The sequence below is a fragment of the Monodon monoceros genome, unplaced genomic scaffold (genome assembly GCF_005190385.1).
Source record: "Monodon monoceros isolate NGI ecotype Baffin Bay Population unplaced genomic scaffold, NGI_Narwhal_1 Super_Scaffold_11, whole genome shotgun sequence".
Lineage (NCBI taxonomy): Eukaryota > Metazoa > Chordata > Mammalia > Artiodactyla > Monodontidae > Monodon > Monodon monoceros.
The window spans coordinates 81751835-81770007 of record NW_021703767.1 but is presented as its reverse complement, the minus strand read 5'-3'; the positions used below and the strand labels follow the sequence as shown (position 1 = coordinate 81770007).

At 38.3% G+C, this 18173-nt stretch overlaps 1 protein-coding gene across 3 annotated transcripts in view; it reads left to right on the top strand.

Moving 5' to 3' along the window:
- Nucleotides 1-18173, top strand: part of MAP3K13 (mitogen-activated protein kinase kinase kinase 13) — a 164329-nt gene that overhangs the window by 53834 nt on the left and 92322 nt on the right. The window contains exon 1 of one of the 3 annotated variants that reach the window (XM_029214131.1): nucleotides 14516-14848. The exons of the other annotated variants lie outside the window; for them this stretch is intronic. The gene's annotated coding sequence lies outside the window, so the exon portion shown is untranslated. Of the gene's footprint in view, nucleotides 1-14515; nucleotides 14849-18173 lie in introns of those variants that run through there. 3 annotated transcript variants of the gene reach the window in all.

The following is an 18173-nucleotide window of genomic DNA, read 5'->3' as shown; positions in this document are numbered from 1 at the left end:
TTGAGAATGATGCTTGCTGTGGGTTTCTCATATATGGCCTTTATTATGTTGAGGTAAGTTCCCTCTATGCCTGCTTTCTGGAGAGTTTTTATCATAAATAGGTGTTGAATTTTGTCAGAAGCTTTTTCTGCATCTATTGAGATGATCATATGGTTTTTCTCCTTCAATTTGTTAATATGGTATATCACATTGATTGATTTGCATATACTGAAGAATCCTTGCATTCCTGGGATAAACCCCAGTTGATCCTGGTGTATGATACTTTTAATGTGCTGTTGGATTCTCTTTGCTAGTATTTTGTTGAGGATTTTTGCCTCTATGTTCATCAGTGATATTGGCCTGTAGTTTTCTTTCTTTGCGACATCTTTGTCTGGTTTTGGTATCAGGGTGATGGTGGCCTTGTAGAATGAGTTTGGGAGTGTTCCTCCCTCTGCTATATTTTGGAAGAGTTTGAGAAGGATAGGTGTTAGCTCTTCTCTAAATGTTTGATAGAATTCGCCTGTGAAGCCATCTGGTTTTGGACTTGTTTGTTGGAAGATTCTTAATCAGTGTTTCAGTTTCAGTACATGTGATTAGTCTGTTTCTATTTTATATTTCTTCCTGGTTCAGTCTCAGAAGGTTGTGCTTTTCTAAGAATTTGTCCATTTCTTCCAGGTTGTCCATTTTATTGGCATAGAGTTGCTTGTAGTAATCTCTCATGATCCTTTGTATTTCTGCAGTGTCAGTGGTTACTTCTCCTTTTTCATTTCTAATTCTGTTGATTTGAATCTTCTCCCTTTTTTCCTTATGAGTCTGGCTAATGGTTTGTCAATTTTGTTTGTCTTCTCAAAGAAGCAGCTTTTAGTTTTATTGATCTTTGCTATCATTTCCTTCATTTCTTTTTCATTTATTTCTAATCTGATCTTTATGATTTCTTTCCTTCTGCTAACTTTGGAGGTTTCTTTGTTCTTCTTTCTCTAATTGATTTAGGTGTAAGGTTAGGTTGTTTATTTGAGATTTTTCTTGTTTCTTGAGGTAGGATTGTATTGCTATAAACTTCCCTCTTAGAACTGCTTTTGCTGCATCCCATAGGTTTTGGGTTGTCGTGTCTCCATTGTCATTTGTCTCTAGGTATTTTCTGATTTCCTCTTTGATTTCTTCAGTGATCTCTTGGTTATTTAGTAGTGTATTGTTTAGCCTCCATGTGTTTGTATTTTTTACAGTTTTTTTTTGTCCTTGTAATTGATATCTAGTCTTATAGCATTGTGGTCAGAAAAGATAGTTGATATGATTTTAATTTTCTTAAATTTATGAAAGCTTGATTTGTGACCCAAGATGTGATCTATCCTGGAGAATGTTCCATGCGCTCTTGATAAGAAAGTGTATTCTGTTGTTTTTGGATGGAATGTCCTATAAATATCAATTAAGTCCATCTTGTTTAATGTATCGTTTAAAGCTTGTGTTTTCTTATTTATTTTCATTTTGGGTGATCTGTCCATTGGTGAAAGTGGGGTGTTAAAGTCCCCTACTATTATTGTGTTACTGTTCATTTCCCCTTTTATTGTTGTTAGCATTTGCCTGATGTATTGAGGTGCTCCTATGTTGGGTGCATAAATATTTACAATTGTTATATCTTCTTCTTGGATTGATCCCTTGATCATTATGTAGTGTAATTCTTTGTCTCCTGTAATAGTCTTTATTTCAAGTCTACTTTGTCTGATACGAGAATTGCTACTCCAGCTTCCTTTTGATTTCCATTTGCATGGAATATCTTTTTCCATCCCCTCATTTTCAATCTGTATGTGTCCCTAGGTCTGAAGTGGGTCTCTTGTAGACAGCATATATATGGGCCTTGTTTTTGAATCCATTCAGCCAGTCTATGTCTTTTGGTTGGAGCATTTAATCCATTTACATTTAAGGTAATTACCAATATGTATGTTCCTCTTACCATTTTCTTAATTGTTTTGGGTTTGTTATTGTAGGTCTTCTCCTTCCTTGTGTTTCCTGCCTAGAGAAGTTCCTTTAGCATTTGTTGTAAAGCTGGTTTTGTGGTGCTGAATTCTCTTAACTTTTGCTTGTCTGTTAAGGTTTTAATTTCTCCATCGAATCTAAATGAGACCCTTGCTGGGTAGAGTAATCTTGGTTGTAGATTTCTTCCCTTTCATCACTTTAAATATGTCCTGCCCCTCCCTTCTGGCTTTCAGAGTTTCTGCTGAAAGATCAGCTGTTAACCTTATGGGGATTCACTTGTATGTTATTTGTTGCTTTTCCCTTGCTGCTTTTAATATGTTTTCTTTGTATTTAATTTTTGATAATTGGTTTAATATGTGTCTTGACGTGTTTCTCCTTGGATTTATGCTGTATGGGACTTTCTGCACTTCCTGGACTTGATTATGTCCTTTCCCATATTAGGGAAGTTTTCAACTATAATCTCTTCATATATTTTCTCAGTCCCTTTCTTTTTCTCTGCTTTTTCTGGGACCCCTATAATTCAAATGTTGGTGTGTTTAATGTTGTCCCAGAGTTCTCTGAGACTGTCCTCAATTCTCTTCATTCTTTTTTCTTTATTCTGCTCTGTGGTAGTTATTTCCACTATTTTATCTTCCAGGTCACTTATCCATTCTTCTGCCTCTGTTATTCTGCTATTGATTCCTTCTAGAGAATTTTTAATTTCATTTATTGTGTTGCTCATCATTGTCTGTTTGCTCTTTAGTTCTTCTAGGTCCTTGTTAAACGTTTCTTGTATTTTCCCCATTCTGTTTCCAAGATTTTGGATCATCTTTACTTTCATTACTCTGAATTCTTTTTCAGGTAGACTGCCTATTTCTTCTCATTTGTTTGGTCTGGTGGTTTTTTACCTTGCTCCTTCGTCTGCTGTGTTTCTCTGTCTTCTCATTTTGCTTAACTTACTGTGTTTGGGTCTCCTTTTCACAGGCTGCAGGTTCGTAGTTCCCGTTGTTTTTGGTGTCTGCCCCCTGTGGATAAAGTTGGTTCAGTGGGTTGTGTAGGATTCCTGGTGGAGGGGACTGGTGCCTGTGTTCTGGTGGAGGAGCTGGATCTTGTGTTTCTGGTGGGCAGGACCATGTCTGGTGGTGTGTTTTGGGACATCTGTGAACTTATTATGATTTTAGGCAGCCTGTCTGCTAATGGGTGGGGTTGTGTTCTTGTCTTGCTAGTTGTTTGGCATGGGATGTCCAGCACTGGAGCTTACTGGTCATTGAGTGGAGCTGGGTCTTAGCATTGAGACAGAGGTCTCTGGGAGAGCTCTCGCCGATTGATATTATGAGGGGCCGGAAAGTCTCCTGTGGACCAATGTCCTGGACTCGTCTCTCCCACCTCAGAGGCTCAGGCCTGACACCCGGCCAGAGTACCAAGACCCTGTCAGCCACACAACTCAGAAGAAAAGGGAGAAAGGAAAAAAAAGAAAGAAAGAAAGTTATTAAAATAAAAAATTGTTAAAATAAAAAAATTTAAAAGTAATTAAAAAAAAAGAAGACAGCAACCAAACCAATAAAACAATCCAGTGATAACAAGAGCTAAAAACTATAGTAAAAAAAAAAACAGACAGAACCCTAGGACAAATGGTAAAAGCAAACATATACAGACAAAATCACAGAAAGAAGCATAAAGATACACACTCACAAAAAGAGAAAAGGGAAAAAAATATATATATATATAAAAGGAAGAAAGCAACCAAATCAATAAACAAATCTACCAGTGATAATAAGTTCTAAATACTAAACTAAGATAAACATAAAACTAGAAACAAATTAGACGCAGAAGGCAAACCCCAAGTCTACAGTTGCTCCCAAAGTCCACCACATTAGTTTTGGGATGATTCATTGTCTGTTCAGGTCTTCCAGAGATGGATGGAACATCAAGTTGATTGTGGAGATTTAATCCGCTGCTCCTGAGGCTGCTGGCAGAAATCTCCCTTTCTCTTCTTTGTTCGCACAGCTCCCGGGGTTCAGCTTTGGAGTTGGCCCCACCACTGTGTGTAGGTCCCCTGAGGGCATCTGTTCTTCGCTCAGACAGGACGGGGTTAAAGGAGCCGCTGATTAGGGGGCTCTGGCTCACTCAGGCCGTGGGGAGGGCAGGGTATGGAATGCGGGGCGAGCCTGCGGCTACAGAGGCCAGCGTGACGTTGCAACGGCCTTAGGTGCGCCACGTGTTCTCCCCGGGAAGTTGTCCCTGGATCACGGGACCCTGGCAGTGGTGGGCTGCACAGTCTCCCGGGAGGGGAGGTCTGTATAGTGACCTGTGCTTGCACACAGTTTTCTTGGTGGCTGCAGCAGCAGCCTTAGCGTTTCACGCCCGTCTCTGTTGTCTGCGCTGATAGCCGCGCTCGCGCCCATCTCTGGAGCTCGTTTAGGTGGTTCTCTGAATCCCCTCTCCTCGCGCACCCCAAAACAATGGTCTCTTGCCTCTTCGGCAGCTCCAGACTTTTTCCCAGACTCCTTCCTGGCTAGCTGTGGCACACTAGCCCCCTTCAGGCTGTGTTCATGCAGCCAACCCCGGTCCTCTCCCTGGGATCTGACCTGCGAAGCCCGAGCCTCAGCTCCCAGCCCCCACCTGTCCTGGTGGGTGAGCAGACAAGCTTCTCGGGCTGGTGAGTGCTGGTCAGCACCGATCCTCTGTGTGGGAATCTCTCTGCTTTGCCCTCTCTGCTTTGCTGGGCTCTCCTCCGTGGCTCCGAAGCCTCCCCCCACCCCATCCCCACCAGTGAAGGGGCTTCCTAGTGTGTAGAAATGTTTCCCCCTTCGCAAGCTCCCTCCTAGAGGTACAGGCCCCGTCCCTATTCTTTTGTCTCTGATTTTTCTTTTTTCTTTTGCCCTACCCAGGTACGTGGGGAGTTTCTTGCCTTTTGGGAAGTCTGAGGTCTTCTGCCAGCATTCAGTAGGCGTTCTGTAGGAGCTGTTCCACATGTAGATGTATTTTTGATGTATTTGTGGGGAGGAAGGTGATCTCCATGTCTTACTCCTCCACCATCTTGAAGGTCCTCCTCTATTTATGAGAAACTTTAAAACAGATCTTTCTCTGAAAGATTTTTGGGTTCTGTCTTCTCTGTTCCCTTCATTAGTGTGAATAATAAAGAGCTGACTGCAGTGCTGAGTGTGGGTCTACACAGAGTGAGCCTGTTTATGAGTAGCCATATAAAGCTCATTTTAAAAGCAGGCCACACTTTACTGACTCTGTGTTAACATCTTCTCCACTCTGACTTCCAGTTTTTTCTCTGTGAACTTGTACACTGTAATCCAATATGGGAATGAAAAGTGCTGGTGTGTGCCTTACCAGTTTTACATTTGATAAGAACTACCTTGGAAGAATTGTCCTATTTGCTCATATCCAGTTTCCTCAAATCTTCCCCCTTCAAGTTTACCTACTTTTATAACTGACTGTAACCACCCAGCTCAAAATGATCATTCTATCAGAAAGAGAAGAAGACTTGGTTCAAGTCCTGGGCAAACTGCAGCATAAGGACAAGGTGTGTTTGTATAAGACAAGCCTTTATTCCCTTTACAAACATGCCAACTTGCCAAAGACAAGCAAATGGCAAACACTGGCTATAGTCTGGACCAGGAAGAGTGGCTCCCAGCCTTTACTCAGCCTCACCCCACATTCCCAGAGCTCTCACTGAGCCTCAATGCCAGGCTGTTCTTGGGACATTTTTCTCCGAGGGACAGGACACATTTTTTTCAGCTAAGGGCTTGATCTTACCTTTCTATGTCAACAGAGGGCAGCAGAGAGCACCACTCTGTAGCCTAACCTGTAGGCCTCAAACTGGGTGAAGCCCAATCCCCTAGTGCCTACAGAGACAAATAACTTGGGTGATTTTTTTAGCTATGGCTAAGACTAGGGCTGTTACAGGCATGGGGGAGGGGGGGTGGGTTGCTAAACATTTTGCAGTATGTAGAAAAGTCCCATGCATGGAAGAATATTCCCACCCCCAGATGTTAGTTAACTTCCTTCTGGTATTGTTCTCCAACCTCAAGTAAAGCATTCCTGCCTAACTTAGCACTTTCACCATTTTGTGTTGTTATTCATCTTAGCAAAGCTCCTTGATACTACAAACTGGCCTTTTCATCTTTGCATTTTCACTTTTTAAACTCATTTTAAATTTTAATCATTGAATGATCATAGACAGATCTTTAATAAGGGAGGGACAAGAGGTAATGGATAGAATTTAAAAGTATGTCAGTAGGTTACAGAGTTTAGATAGAGCTGGATTAGATGAGCCCATCTTCTTGAACCTTAATTTTCTCACATATAAAATGAGACTAACATATACCCTATTTTAAAGTACTCTGTAAATTGTAAAGTGAAGGACAAAATTTTTTACAAAGAATGTCTAGGACCAGATTCGTTCCCAATTATTATTTTGGAAATTAGATATCCAAAACTCTGAAAGAGCACAACTATATAAAGAAGATATTTTAGCACAAAAGGCATGGTATATAATATGGCACATAAAAAAATAACAAGAAACAGATACGTGTTATATGTATATATCATTGAATAGTGATTTTTAAAGTTTTTGTACCACAACTCACAGTGGGAAGCATAGCTTTTATAGTGTCCCATTACACATATATAACAAGTTTCTTGAAACAATATACTTAACTTCACCACATGGGATATACTATTTTCTGTTCTATTTCATCTAATTTTTAAAATGATAGTCATGGCCTACTAAATTAATTTTTTATTGAAGTATAGTTGATTTACAAAGTTGCATTAATTTCTGCTGTACAGCAAAGTGATTTGGGTATATATATGTTATATTATATATATTCTTTTTCATATTCTTTTCCATTATGACTTATCACAGGATGTTGAATATAGTTCCCTGTGCTATCCAGTAGGACCTCGTTGTTTATCCATCCTGTATATAATAGTTTGCATCTGCTGACCCCAACCTCCCAATCCATCTCTCTCCCACCCCCTCCCCCTTGGCAGCCATAGGTCTGTTCTCTATGTCTGTGAGTCTGTTCTGTTTTGTAGGTAGGTTTATTTGTGTCATATACATATATATATGTATATATGAGATCTGTTAAATTCTTATTTTCCCAACAACAACAACTTTGATTCTTTAAAACAAATATGTCAAATATCTGAGTCCATCAAAAATAAATATTTCGGGGCTTCCCTGGTAGCGCAGTGGTTGAGAGTCCGCCGGCCGATGCAGGGGACACGTGCACCGGTCCGGGAAGATCCCACATGCCGCGGAGCGGCTAGGCCCGTGAGCCATGGCCGCTGAGCCTGCCCGTCCGGAGCCTGTGCGTCTGGAGCCTGCGCTCCGCAACGGGAGAGGCCACAGCAGTGAGAGGCCCGCGTACCGGAAAAAATAAATAAATAAATAAATATTTCAGGTGCCTCGTTTCCTAGGCCTCTGTGCATATAGTCTGCCTGGGTGGTCCTGAACAATTCATTTCATGAAATAAATTCTAACAGCTTGCTTTTCATTTGCCTATTATTACTATCACAGATCAGGCTGCCAGGCCATGGATTATTCACAGGCCTGTGGATCATACCCTTAAAATGGACTTCTTCAATAATTACTGTAGCATAACTTTTAAAATGGTTGATTATATATATTCCTCTGAAAACATATCCAGTTGTTTGGATGCTTTTTGTTTGAGACTCCCAGTCAAGTTATTTTTCCCTTACAAACAGACTAGTATAATGAGAGCATAGGTTCTGGAAACTGCTGCCCCTCTTTTTTTTAAACTGGCTTTGTGATTTCAAATTATTTAGCTTTTCTGTGTCTCACATTCCAAATCTTAAAACGGGGATCAAAATACCTACTCAAATCATTGTATTAATTGAGGTATTTATATGGGACCCTTAGCATAATAGTTGATATATAGTACAAATTGATAAAAGTCACTGACTTTTTTTTTTTAATTTATTTTTATTGAAGTATAGTTGATTTACAATGTTGTGTTAGTTTCAGGTCCCCCCCCCACCCTTTTCCCTTTGCTAACCATAAGTTTGTTTTCTGTGTCTGTGGGGTCTGTTTCTGTTTTACGTATAAGTTCATTTGTATGTTTTTTTGTTTTTTTTTTTAGATTCTACATATAAGCGATATCATATGATATTTGTCTTTCTCTGCCTGGCTTACTTCACTTAGTATGATAATCTTTATTTTAAAATAAATTTATTATTATTTTTTTTGGCTGCGTTGGGTCTTTGTTGTTGTGGTGTGTAGGCTTCTCATTGTGGTGGCTTCTCTTGTTGCAGAGCACGGGTTCTAGGCGTGTGGGCTTCAGTAGTTGTGGCACGCAGGCTCAGTAGTTGTGGCTCGCAGGCTCTAGAGCGCAGGCTCAGTAGTTGTGGCACACGGGCTTAGTTGCTCCGCAGCATGTGGGATCTTCCCGGACCAGGGCTCAAACCCATGTCCTCTGCATTGGCAGGCGGATTCTTAACCCCAGCACCACCAGGGAAGTCCCTGGTATTGAGTTCTAAAATGAACTCCTCGTGTGAATTATTACGTGTGAGACATCATGCAAGATAATGGACAACATAAAAGCAATATGGCTGTCCCTTATAATAAAAGGAAAACCATAACATAGAAGTGTAGCTCAATGATAGTTATTCTGCTAAGTAGTACTAAGCTAATGATATTTAGGTGGCATGTAGCTTTCTGATTATCTCTCTATCTCCTTTGATGCAAGGACAGATTTTAGTAATATTTATGAGAATGTTTTTCCTTAGATGGTTCTTAAAAATCACTTTCTCGTATACACATTTCCTGGGAGCTGGACAGCAACAACAACAACAAAGTTCAAGTAATAGTCTGCCGAGGCCTTTGAATATTGAAATGTGCATATTGAAATTGTTGTCTGAATAAAAAATAAAAATAAATTTTAAAAATTAAAAAAATAAAAAGAATGAGGAGGTAGGGGATGTGACCTGGGACTCTCCGGATTAGAAAGACCCACTCAGAGCCTTAGTCACAATCTATCATAGTTTAAGTGAAGGGAAAAAAAAAAAAAAAAAAAGGAATTGTTATTTGAGGAACCATATACTTTGGAAACAGGGAAAATTAGGGTTAATGTTCTGATACGGAAGTGGAGAATTCTGACTAGCATTCTCACTTATTAGACAGATGTTTTTTATATTAGTTCATGAAAATACATCTTTATGTAGGAAAATTTAGCTTTTTTTTTGATAAAGAGAATTTCTGGTCACCTCACTTAACTTCCTCAGGGTTTTCCCCCACTCACCTTCAGAACCTCAGAAAGTATTCCTCAGCTTCCCAAAGGAAAATGATTTGGGTGAGTTTTTCTTTGGAAGACGTGTCACTAATACATATTTTTTAAATTTCCTGCAAAGATCTGTTCAAGCTTTATCATAAGCACAATAAAGAATCTTTATTTTGTTTATTCTAACAACAACAATGAAACAAAAACAGCTATCATTTTCTGAGTATCTTCTATATGCAGGTACTGTGCTTAAGTCTTTTTTTTTTTTTGGCTGTGCTGGGTCTTCGTTGCTGTGAGCTGAGCAGGGGCTACTCTTCATTGCGGTGCGCGGGCTTCTCATCACGGTGGCTTCTCTTATTGTGGAGCACAGGCTCTAGGTGCGCGGGCTTCACTAGTTGTGGCTCGCAGGCTCTAGAGCGCAGGCCCAGTAGTTTTGGCGCAGGGGCTTAGTTGCTTCGCGGCATGTGCGATCTTCCCGGACCAGGGATCGAACCCATGTCTCCTGCATTGGCAGGCAGATTCTTAACCACTGCACCACCAGGGAAGTTCCTGTACTGAAGTCTTTACATGTGCTATTTTACTTAACTTTCACGTAATAGGCATAGCCTATTATCCCCACTTTATTTTTCCTCTTCCAGTTTTATTGAGATACAATTGACATACAACACTGTTTGAATTTAAGGTGTACAACATAATGATTTGACTTACATACATTATGAAATGACTACCACATAAGTTTAGTAAATATCTATTATCTTATATACATACAAAAGAAAAAAAAGAAAAAACATTTTTCCCCTGTGATGAGATCTCTTAGGATTTACTCTCTTAACTTTCATATATAACATACAGCAGTGTTAATTATATTAATCATGTTGTACATTACATCCTTAGTACCTATTTATCATATAACTGGAAGTTCGTACCTTTTGACCACCTTTGTCACCATACGAAGATGTTACATTATTAATGACTATATTCCCCACACTGTACATATCATCCTCCCTCTAATAATGAGAAACTGACACTCAGGTTTACCTGAACTTACATAACTAATAAATAACAGAGTCAAGATTTGAACCCAGATCTCTTTACTAGCTTCTAACCACATTGGTGCCTGTGAAGGAAATCTGAATCTTCATGCATTAGCACTGAGGTCATCATACTCTTTCTTTTTCTTGGTGTTTATGACAAAAATTGTCACTGGATCATAATACTTTAATTTCTCTTAGGTTCTGGCTTAGCTGAGTCATTTTCCTTTAAAAAAACACATTTTTTTTTCTCAAGAAAAAAACCAACTCTAGAATAGCTCATATTTTTATGCCAGAATAATTGTGCCTTAACTTCTATTCTTAAATTTTTTCCTAATAATGAGTTTTGAATATCTTCTTGGTAAAGGAGACCAGTCATCTTCTAGTCATTATTGAAATTTGAAGAGGTTCATTTGGTTCTTTAAAGAGCTTACTCACCCTGATAATGGCTTTGTAGTGCTCCACACTTAGTATGCCCACGTGCTGAAATAAAAAATTACTTGTGACTATGGGACTTGGCTTAATATCTCTATACTGCAATTCCCCATTCAGTAGCCATAGCCACTTGTGATGATTTATTTTTCAATTTAAATTAAATAAAATTTAAAATTCAGTTCCTCAGTCATACTAGCCACATTTCAAATGCTAATGTATGAGACAGTGCAAATTATAGAACATTTCTATCATCACAAGAAGTTCTCAGGAAGTATTGCTCTAGGATGTACATTTTTCATGGCCCCTTTTCCCTACCTTCCAAATTCTGTCCCTAAAACAACATTGGCCTCCTTGAAGAATAACCTGTGCAGTTTCTGTAATTTGGGGATACAACTTATCTTCCCAATGATTTCCCACGATGTTTGACATAGAGAAGTTTTTGTTGGCCCAGTTGGTATTTCTGTGCTCTACGGAGGCATGCTAACCCAGACTAAGTTCATCTTACTAAAATGGCAAGTCTGTAGAGCCAGCTAATTTTTATTTGCCAGATTACATATTAAACCAATATCTTAGGTGGCTGTTATTAGAAGCATTTATATACTCTGTTTTGTTGAATTGCTTCAGAGACCTACCCTGATCCTTGATTGAGTAGTGATGTTGCTCTCAAACCTTACAGGCAATGTGTTAGCTTCTGTAACAGATTTGGCCATCTCATTGACATGTTCCACAAAGAGGTTGCCTGTATTAGTTAGTCTGTATTATTTGGAAGTGTTTGTTTGTTCTTTGTTTTTTTTAATAAATCCAATTCTTCCAGTATATCCTGGTTGGCTTTGATTGCTGTTGAAGGAAACAGAGATGTATATTCATCTTCTTTCCATTTGTGGGTTCTAAAATAATCCTGGTACATAGACATATTGATTGATATAGATTAGTGTGGTGCACTCAGACCTACTAGGAATGTACCAGTACTACATTGGTCTTGAGCACACCCATCTCGCATGGGTAAATTTCTTTGGTCTGTCTTTTCCATAGTGACATACCACAATAAGCTCCTTTAGAGAAATTTGTTGAATATGTTGTTTGCCAGTGATATTTTATTTCTTGAATATATACAACAATATACTGAACATCTTTCCTGTGTATAAAATAGTCCTGCGAAGTTGGGTGTTTTTTTCCCCCAAGTGGGGTAAGCAGTGAGCAGTGCTTACTAGTGTCAGGTTTGAACCCTTTATAACCACATAGAAACAGGCAACCGCTCTCCTTCTCTCAGCTGTACAAATAATCTGATTGAGAGAGAGAGCAGATATCTGTTCAGAATGTTCTTGGTCACTGGACACCTTATAACCAAGGCCTTATATTAACCACCTTGTTCCAGTTTCAAGGATTTAAGGTCATTCCCCTAGTTCAAAAAAGTTATGATCAGTATTAGTAAAGTATTGGTAATTGTGAAGTGAAATGATGGGATACAGGGCAATAAATTATATTAATCTCCATTTCTGTGTAACTTTGAAAAAATTTTAAATGAAGAGTAAAAATGAACTCTTCTCAATAACTCTGTAATGACCTATATGGGAAAAGAATCTAAAATAAAGAGTGGATATATGTATATGTATAACTGATTCACTTTGCTGTACAGCAGAAACTAACACAACATTGTAAATCAACTATACTCCAATAAAATTTTGTTGACGATACTAAGCTAAAAAAAAAAAGAATAAACAATGTCACAAGTTTTTTTGTTGTTTTTTTGGGGGGGGTTGTTTTGTTTTGTTTTTGCTACTGAGTTGTATGAGTTCCTTGTATTTTTTGGAAATTAACCCATTATCAGACAATATATCTGGTTTACAAATTATTTTCTTCTACTCTGTAGGTTGCCTTGTCATTCTGTTGACTGAAGCTTTTTAGTTTGATATAGTCCCACTTGTCTATTTTTGCTCTTGTTGCCTCTGCTTTTGGTGTCATTTCAAGAAATTATTGCCAAGACTGATGTCAAGAATGAGTAAGGAACTTGAACAGACAGTTCTCCAAAGAAGGCATACAAATGGCCAATAGGTATATGAAAAGGTGCTCACCATCATTAATTATCAGGGAAATGCAAATCAAAACCACAATGAGATATCACCTCACACCTCTTAGGATGGTTTATTATTTTTTAAAAAGATAACAAGTGTTGGGAAGGTTGTGGAGAAATTGGAGCCCTTGTACACTTCTGATGGGAATGTAAAATAGTGCAGCAGCTATGAAAAACAGTATGTAGATGTATCATAAAATTAAAAATGGAACTACCATAGGATCCAGCAATCTCACTTCTGGGTATATATCCAAAAGAATTGAAATCAGGATCTCAAGGAGATATCTGCACTCCCATATTTATTGCAGCACTATTCACAGTAGCCAACATATGGAAACAACCCAAGTGTCCATTGACAGATGAATGGGTAAAGAAAATGTATATACTGTATGTACAATGGAATATTATTCAGCCTTTAAAAAGGAAATTCTGCCATTTGCAACAACATGGATGAACCTGGAGGACATTATGCTAAGTAAAATAAGCCAGTCACAAAAAAGACAAATACTGCTTGATTCCACTTATACGAGTTATCCAAAATAGTCACACTCATGAAAGCAGAGAATACAATAGTGGTTTCCAGGGCCTGAGGGGAGAGGGAAATGGGGACTTGTTATTCAATGCGTATAAAGTTTCAGTTATACTAGATGAATAAGTTCTAGAGGTCTGCTGTACAATATAATGCCTATAGCTAACAATACGGTATTTTATTGTGCATTTCAAAATTTGCTGAAAGTAGGTCTCATGTTAAATGTTCTTGCCACAAAAACTAACAACAATATCAGCAATAACAAAAAACCCAAAGGAACATGAGGAACTCTGGGAAATAGATATTTCTACTACCTTGACTGTGATTATGGTATCATGGGTATTTGCATAGTTCCAAGCTTATCAAATTGTACACATTAAATATAGTAGTTCTTTGTATAGCAATTACACCTCAATAAAGCTGTTAAATTTTTTTAAATAAGAAAATTTTTTTTAATATCATGAGCTCTTTGGGTGAATTTAATTATAGCTGTTTTTGTTATTAGTAATAAGACATCTTACTAAAACAAAAATTAGCTCAAAGAAACATTAACAGCTGTTTTGGAGCTGCATCTTAATTGAATGTCAGAAGTTTAATAAACCAATGAGGAAATGTCCTACCTTATTTAAATGTAGCAGTAAATTACTCTTTCACACCCACTTTTGATTCATCGCAAATGTCAGCAAGGTGATATTGTTCTACCAAACAATTACACTTATGTAATATTTTCTTACCTATTTCCTTAATCGCTAGGTTGTTATTCCCATTATTATTTCTCTACTATTTTGCTTTTACAAGTCTTGGTGTGCAGGGCATACTTGTCTACTGGGCATCAGTTTTAGAAACTTTGATTTGTTTTTATCACATCAGATCAGGCACATTGTTGAACAGCAAGAAAAGGGTTAAAGAAAATAGCTCTAATGAATAAAAGATTGTGATATCTTCTATATGCATGCACTGATTTCACCAAAATTCTGATTCCCTCATTCAGTAGTAATAATAATGTTTTCAGGACTATTGCAGCGCTTGCACACACACACACACACACACACATACACGCGCGCGCGCACACACACACACACCCTCCCTCCTCAGGCTGCCAGTCTGCCCTCATTCAGTAGCAATAATAATGTTTTCATGACTATTGCAGCGCTTGCACACACACACACACACACACACACACACACACCCTCCCTCCCTCCCTCCCTCCCTCCTCAGGCTGCCAGTCTGTCCTAAGGCATTGGCAGACGCCCTGATTGGTGGGCTCTGTTTATTCTGTGACCAGATTCCTTCTGAAAGAAGGCAGGCCATGACTGCCTGAAGTCTATTGGCCGGGGCTGCTCTGGACCCTCCCTTTCTTTTTCACAGCACACACCACAGCGAAGTCTGTGCGGAATCCTAAACCAGCCCAATTTACATCCATTCATGAATCTGTGACGTCAGCAAGCCTTCGGGCTCCTTTGCGGTGGGAGGGAGGATTGTGTGGGTAGAATCCCCCTCCCCCTTATTTTTCTAATTCTGCAAGGCTTTTTAAATTAACCTTACATCTTTTTAAAGCAAGAAAATGGAACGGCATGTGTAGGAATTCTTCATTGTTGTGAGTATCGCACTGTTTTTCTGTTTCATCAGCATTTATTTCACAAGGACAGATGGAGAATGTATTTGTGATTTGAGGTGATTAGAAAACTGATATTATTGAAGGAGACACGATGAGAGAGACAGACAGAAGCAAAGAGAAACCTGAAACCCCGTTACAGCTAGGAGCCTCTGAAACTGACAGCTGGTTTTCCTTTGCTTGTCTGCCTGCTAGACGTGGACATTTTTCATTTACGGTTCTGCACGTTACCTCTGGATGCTGGCTTGGCTTTCCTTAAAGGGAGATTCATCCCTCTGAGCGATGATGTGAATTGTATTATAGGAGAAGCCCAGAACTGGTACCAGAAAGGTGCTGGAGAAAGTCGGGCCAGCTAGACAGAGCAGGTTCTAGCCTGATGAGCACTTGTCTTCCTTTCTGCCGTCCTTTCTGTTGTTTCTCACCCTTCACCTTGCCTTTGTTTCATAATTGTATAACAGTCAATATCTTGGGATTGCAGTTTGGGGAAGATGAATACCAGTTCAATCTTTTTTTTTTTCCAAAAGCTTTTATTATGGGAGCTGTAGTCGTATATGTATACATATTTATAGCTCTTTATGTCACTCTGTACATTTTATTTACGTTTTCAAAAACCTAAAGCCTGCACCAGAGGCAAAAGGGGAATTATCCTTAAATTCTAATTTGTTAAATATCCCCTAATGAAAACTAAGAAGTGGTTTCTTAGTATATCCCGTAATTATATGCCTAGAAATGCTCATGAGCATTTTTCTAAGATGAACTTCCCACTGAAAATCGTTTATTCCACTGTGTCTGGGGAACACAGAAAACTTCTGATATGTTCCAGGTATTAAGTTGGTTTGATAGTTTGCTTGGAGTTTTAACAGAAAGTTAGTCTTTGTGCCTGAATTTGTTTTCCAAGGCTCTGGTTGATTCTGGTGAAAGTTGTGGTAGTAAAGAAGAGGGATGTGACATTGTGACATGTTCTACCCCTGGGGCAGCTCCTCAACCCATATAATCTAATAGCATTTTCCAACTGCCTCACTTAGAGCAGTTTATAGTCTAACAGCAGCATGTACCCGGTTGTTCTTTCTAGTGAGAGAGAACACAAAATGTCTTGTTATTTTTTTTATCATTTAGCCTTGTCTTGTTTACCTTGTATAATCAATTCTTAGTTTTGAGATTTTCAGATTATAATCTCCTCATGAAACAAGACTTCTAAATTATGGCTCTAATGCTATCTTTTGAATTATTCTTATTAATGAATCTTCCAACTGTAAACTCATTTCATTTCAAAATTACCTGAGGATTTAGAATTTTCTTTTTATTTCTCATCTGGCATTCCCCTCATTCATTTTGTTTTCCTGAGTACATTTGAACTCACTAGAGTTATAGAAGGGAAAACTTCTGCCTGATTGTAAACCAGATTTTTGTCCTATGCTCAGATAACTATGGTGTCCTATTTTGCTATTTTTTAATCTGCTGGGTTGAATAAATGACAAAATTCCCTATATTTGTAAACACCTAGACTTATTTCAGCATTTTTTGTGTATGTACCTTCAGAGCCTCTATTGAAAGTAGCAATTTCGAAGTTAGTTTAAATTATTAAAGTCTACTAGGTCACTGCTAGATCAAAAGACTGAATCCTTATGACTTTTTAAAAAATGTGTTTCCATAATTAAACTCATCTTAGGAAATGTTCATCAGACTCTTTTATATACATTTTGCCAGAGAGAGCTTAATTTCCATGAAAGAAATACAGTTTGCCTTTTGGTTTTATTAAAGTAAAGCTATCCCTTTAAAAAGGGCACAGAGTGGATATAGAATCTCCCCGTCTCTCCACTCCTAGTGGCTGTATTCTAGATTATATTTATTTTCATGTATGGTGTACTTGTAGGGAAAAAAAACAATAACTCTTAATTGTTTAATATCAAACAATAAAATCCTGTGTATCAGTGACTGTCAATAGATGGCTTTCTGTTTAAAAATTGAAGCTACTCCAGAAGTAGGAATTAATTTATTTAGTAAACAAAGTCAGTCAAACCAGAGCTGTGTCCTGGGGAGCTGTCAAAAGAATAGTTCCTAAGGGCCAGCGGCCACATCCACTGTTATATGGTGAAACAACCATACTTTGAATGGCAGAACCGGTCAGTTTGGTTTGCACTGTCTGCTTACCATCTCTCTATGTGCTATAGCTGAATTAATTGCTTGGGGAGTTTAAATGAATCAAGATAGCCAAGATGATCAGTTCTGCCAGGTGGCAGCCTGACTCTTTACAATTTTGATTAAAATTAAAAAAAAAACATTCACCAAGAACACTCTTTTACTTAAAAAAAGTCATTTAAAAGATATCATACTCCTGCTCTGTGTCCATTATTATTCCTTAAGGATATGGGAGAGAGAAAGAATTAGAAGATGCCATCTTTACCCCTAAGGAATCTGGAAGGTAAAATACCATATACACTTTGAGTGTTGTGGTTCAGAAATTGGTTTCTGTAAATAGACATTAAGATTAGAATTACCTGGGGAACTTTCTGTCTCTCTTTCCTAGCCAGTGGTTTTTCATATGTTCATAGAGTTGTTCAACCATCACCACAGTCAATTTTAGAACATTTTCATCATTGCAAAAAGAAACCCCATACCTATTAGCAGTCACTCCTCATTTCCCCTCAACTATCAGTCCTAGGCAACCACTAATCTACTTTCTCTACACATAGACTTGCCTATTCTGACCACTTCTTATAAATGAAATTATACAGTGTATGGTCTTTTGTGACTACAGTTGACCCTTGAACAATGTGTGAGGGGGGGTTAATCTGAGTGTAATTTATACTCATCCTCTGTATCTGCAATTCTTCAACATACTTGGATTCAACCAACCACAGACTGTATAGTACTGTGGTAGTTACTATTGAAAAAAATCTGAGTATATGTGGACCTGCACAGTTCAAACTCATGTTGTTCGAGGGGCAACTGTAGCTTTTTTCTCTTAGTACAAGGTTTTCAAAGTTTATCCATGTTGTAGCATGTATCAGTGCTTCGTTCCTTTTTATCGCCGAATAATATTCCATTGAATAGCTATACCACATGCTAGTTATCCATTCATTGGTTGATGGACATTTGGGTTTTTTCCACTTTTTGGCTACTGTATGAATAATACTTCTATGTACATTTGTGTACAAGTTTTTGTGTAAACATATGTTTTCATTTCTTTTGGGTATATACCTAGGAGTGAAATTGCTAGGTCATATGATAACTATATGTTTAATATTTTCAGACTTTTCCAATAACCATTTTCCAAAGCAGATGCACCATTTTGCATTCCCACTAG